The following is a 5350-nucleotide window of genomic DNA, read 5'->3' as shown; positions in this document are numbered from 1 at the left end:
TTATAATCAAAAATTATTAATAATAATGTTTCTGATACCTGCTCAAGGTGTTGGACAATGGCATCGTAGCCCGTTAACACATTATGAAGGGCGCGCTTCGTGTGTGGCAGCCACCGTGTCCCTCCTACTCTGGTAGGCACTAGCATTTTCTGTCCCAGAGCACGGAAAGATGCTCGCAAGTTTGCTCTGTTTAATGGACTGTATCTGTAATAAGAAATTTACAGATTGCATTGCCATTCAAGCTTAATTGGCAGGACGTCTGACTGAAAATGCATAAATAAAATTAATATAAAAGAATAAGTTTACAATTTTTTAGTATTGCATATTTTGTCAGATTCATGCCTTTATACTTACTTGTAGAAGAGGTAAAGGTTCAGTAGCAGGCTGTCGCATTTCTGCTGCATCTTGGACTCCTTCACTGCATCTTTATATGCGAGTTCTAACCTGTTATTTAATTATAATAATATTATTAAAATCAAACAAATGTGACATATTGCATACATTAATTTCTTAATGGTAATTATCTTTCCCTTATATCTGGTTACATTGCCGTAAACTTCATAGACTTACCGATGTGCTGAGCAATGTATTGCGACTACATGGTCGCTTGTCGCCTCCTTCAGTTTTTGTACAACGCCTGCCTTCTTTCCCATCATCACAGCGGCTCCATCCGTTCCGGTGGCCACAAGCTTTGACTTCCATGCCTCCCCAAACCTTTCGCTCATCAGGCCTGTGATTGCTCGGCTGATAGTGTCGGCATCTCCACGCGCCACATTTTTGATCCCAACAAAGTATGTAGACACCTACAGAACATGGGAGATCACAATGTATTCATATCAATAAGCCAGTTCGTAGTTAGCCAAGCGGTGTGTGACGTCACACGTCACCGGGTCATTTGTAACAAAAATCGATGAAATCTCGAGTGCGGTGTGCGCTCTCAGTTCTGTAACGTATATGTACATGATGTACATGTATTATGTCACGTATGTGTACACGAACGCATGTGTACGTGCGCACGCCCGCACGCGTACGTGCACACGCACGCACGTACGCGCGAACGTGTACGTGCACGCACGCACGCGCGAACGTGTACGTGCACGCACGCACGCGCGAACGTGTACGTGCACGCACGTACGCCCGCACGCACACTTGCACATAAATAATACCAGGAGTAGATAATAGGGAATTTTCTATTATCTACTCCTGATAATACGTAACTAGGGCCTACGAACTGGCTTATTTTAGAACAATATTTATTATGAGTGCATGACCGGGTTGAATCAAATGAACTGGACGGTACCCACAAAAAATGTAGATTTTTTTAAATTGAAAAAACACCTGCCTTTACCTGTGATCAACCGACTGTTCAGGCTTAAAAAATCGTTTGTTTTCGATTACGTCTTATATGGAACTCAATTGTTACCATGTTACTACAATTTGTGTTCAATGACACTTAAAAGCTCATATATATTTACCTGACACTTGACGGACGTCCGGAGGAATAAAATTTCGGCTTCCTTTGATGAGGAATCTGTAGATCCGTCACTTATCACAGCAAGGAATTTTGCCTCATCTATTGTTTATTATCTGCATTCATCTAGACGCTAGCAAGGGTGTATTCAACACACTCACGCGTAACCACTGATACGATTACGGGTAGGAAGCGTCTACCTTATAATATACATCAACTCTTTTGATAGTTTATGAGAAGCAAGTAGTACATTCGAGGTGCCGTACACTAAGCATAGTGAGAGAGACGTAGCACTAGTTAAAATACGTATATTGTACATTTAACTAACCACTGTAGTCACGCGGCGAAGCGTGCACCGTTTGCGGGTTTTACTAACACGACGAACCCCTGTATGCTTGTCTTTAATTGGTGACAAGGAAAATAGACTTATATATATTGTTGTACGTACACGTCTTGTCTGCCTACTATTTTATGCTAACCTCAGGGTAATTAATTCGTAATTACCCGCACCAAGCGAGGACCTTAGGGTTAGAACATCGCATGGTATACATTATACACACGAGACACACACACACACACACACACGATCACACACACACACACCAACACCCACGAGAGTACACGTATACGAGTAGAATAAATCCAATCATTACACTACGAATAGTTACGATCACGCCGTCTCACGTGGGGTTTAATTTAAAGCCCACGGTGATACGTACTCACATCCTTCGTAGAATAAGGAAAAGACTGTTACAACATGAAGAGGAGAGGAGCGGCACCCTGCCTCCGGGACCGAACGAATCGCTCGGCGATCCAACTGGCGGTTGCCGCGGTTACGGCAACTGCGCGTATCCGTCGATCAGATGATGACCATGGTTGACGCTGGAACCCGCCATCGCAACGCGACGCGCCACTTGAACATTAGTTTCCGATCAAGACGACGACGGATAGACTACGCGCGCGCGACTTTACCTTCGCACGGACGCGCGAGGAGACAGAGTGCAGCCGCGGTGTCAGGAGTGCGGGACGATTTACGTTCGAGAATGTTAAGAAGAAAGAGAATTTTTGGCCAAACCATGAATAAACCATGAATTTTTGGTACAACCATGAATAAACGGCATGCCTTTCCTTTCATATTTTTGCTCACAATGCTACGTATTACAATAAGTATATCACCATTCCAATGATGTATACGACAACAACAACAACAACAACAACAACAACAACAACAACACCATGGCACCCAGAGAACACGCAATGACGTGGGAAGCGGTGTACGGCAACCTCACCGCCGACGTTCCGGCGGAACCCGACAGCACGGCCGACGCCATGAACGGCAGCTCGCTGTACGGAGCGGAGGCAGCCGAAAGCCTGCAGATGCAGGCCAAGAACGACGCAGCGCAGAAGGCTGAGGAGGAGGCCTCGTGGCAGGCCTACCTGCAGCAATTGAGGGAGGAGAAGCTCCGGAGAGAGAGAGAGGCGACAGCCAACGAGCTGGAGGAGGCGCAAGGGGAGCCGCACGTCTACGCTCCGCTAGCAGACCACGAGAAATGGCAGGGGTGGGAGGACTGTTGGGAGATCCCTCCCGAATACTCCCACCTAGCGCCGGACTCGTGGCTCGCCTTCACCCGGACGGAGGAGACGACGCAGCTCGGTGCTACGACGAGATGCGGCACGCAGGGGACACCGACTACCCCGCCGATGTCCCCCTGTTGGAGCTCATCATGGACCAGGAAGGGGTACACGGATCGGTCGCTGCGTCCGCACTGCTCGGCGACTGTCGGCGGCGCGTAGTTGACGGGATTTGCGAACGCTTGAAGCTGAAATGCTTAGGGCGTGGATCCCGGACGGACCCAGAAATACTGGACTGGAAATGCGGCGGCAGGCAGACGACTCTCCAGCCAGGAAATTATGCGGCATGCCCAGCCGGGATGACGAACGCGGTCGTCCCCGAACATATAGCCCGGCTGGCATACGGTGGGCTCGCCAGGGGTGAGTCCTAGTAACGGCTCAAGAATGTTGAGTGTGGTCAGCTACCGCCTCGCGCCTCCCACCATCCATCAACCTCGTGTAACGCCACCGCGTTGGTGGCAGCGGCACGATGCAAGCCCGAGGGACGCAACAGTTAGATGCGGACAGTGGGTGCGGTATGAGTGTCGCTTATACTTGGTGCTACCATGCACGCGACAAGCCACGACCGGTATTCATCAAAACACCATCAGCGGCGACTATACTGTGGAAGGATTAATTTGAATGCTTCAAAAATGGGGGGTTTATCGCAGCGAGCTACCATATGCGCTGACAACGCGTTTCGTCTCGCACATGCGTTTATAACGCCTATTTATAATGGCCTAATTAATGAGCTCGAGCGGAGCATCGCTACATAGTTACTATTGATTCGATTCCGCACCGAATTGAGAAAATCTTTTCGCAGGTTCTCCTAGAAATTGAAGCTTTGCGACATTTTCAATATTAAAACACTGGCGATGCTCTTGGTCGGGGGGCGGGCCAGCGATAGTAGTCACGTGACCAAAAAGTGACATAAATGAGGAAAACGGCACATTTCAACTTTGACGTATTTTTACGTTATAATAACTCGTGATTTTATTTAAAAAACGATTGTAATACAATAAATACATATCAAATTATGGAAATAAATTAGATTTTAACGGGTTGGTGTTGGATTATGGGGGGTTTTATCACTCGATATCATGTTAATGAGCTCGAGCAGCAGCATGCGTACAGTGGACATTGACGTCACTATAGTAGGCGCAGGATGATGTTCTTGTGATGGCAGTGTGTGTGCTGTTGGTTCGGCATGGGCACGAGAGACGCATTCTACGCGTGTTCTGCAGTCACTCCGAAATCTGGAGTGGATGCGGAAACCTAGTCCGTTCCCGGCATACAAGCGCTGTTTCTACCGTTGTTAACGCGTACTTCCTGCATGTGTAGTGCGTCTTTGACAGCTTGCGAATAGTATGACTATGTTACAACGTTAAGTCAAAGCACAAGAATAAGAGAAAGCACGTTGTTACCATGTTTAGAAGTTTACTATGATTTTGTCGTGGTCGTGCCTGCGGTGCCTGGGTGTGAAGCGGAATTCCCCGATTCTCCCCGGCTCTCCGTCTTATATAGGCAGCCACGACCGCGCCTCAACAAACCAACTTAGTAGCCATCCAGTTGGCCCCCTGCAACCGGATGTCGTTTGCGTCGACCGCGGCGAAAGGGTCCCCATGGGGTGGCGACCGTGGGGTCGGTTGTGGTAATGGTGACAGCTTCGTGGCAGACTATACCGTGACATCTGTTGGTGCAACGCCTCAAGATCGCGATATGTCTTCCGGGTCGCTGTATCATCATTTGGATCGTATGCCCTGAGGCGGGTATGTAGGTCTCCATCAGAGACTCCCCCGTGTATCTGAAAATGGTCATCCCCCAGGCATGTACGCATCGTAATCGTCCTGCCTGTTCCGCACATCACCAGGCGTCGTTCAATTTGATCCCTGGTGGCGGAGTGGATCGCGCCCCCCTTAAAAAATTTTAAAACCCTGTCAGACGTGGGCGGTTGTGGCAGGTTGCGCGAAATCTGGCACGCGTGACAGCTATGATGGCTGGCCCCACAATATCTTGGTATAAGAACCAGCCAACTATGTGGATATACTCGTGCCAGGGTCAGCGCGTTTAATTGGGCCTCCCTCCCGACCAAAACAACTCGAGGTATTTTTCTGGACCGTGTACTCCTTTGCTGTCCATGATGAGCTCCAACAGGGGGACCGTCGGCGGGGTAGTTATTGTCCCCTGCGTGCCGTGTACGCCCTTCCTGGTCATGATGGTCCAACAGGGGGACGTCGGCGGGGTAGTCGGTGTTCCTCTGCGTGCCAG

At 48.9% G+C, this 5350-nt stretch overlaps 1 protein-coding gene across 1 annotated transcript in view; it reads left to right on the top strand.

Annotated features, from left to right (window-relative positions):
• LOC106819090 overlaps positions 1–5350 on the top strand; it is a 16099-nt gene that overhangs the window by 1020 nt on the left and 9729 nt on the right. The gene's annotated exons all lie outside the window — the stretch shown is intronic.

This window comes from Priapulus caudatus, unplaced genomic scaffold, assembly GCF_000485595.1.
Source record: "Priapulus caudatus unplaced genomic scaffold, Priapulus_caudatus-5.0.1 Scaffold2819, whole genome shotgun sequence".
In the NCBI taxonomy this organism is placed as follows: domain Eukaryota; kingdom Metazoa; phylum Priapulida; class Priapulimorpha; order Priapulimorphida; family Priapulidae; genus Priapulus; species Priapulus caudatus.
This window is presented reverse-complemented; position numbering and strand designations above follow the sequence as displayed.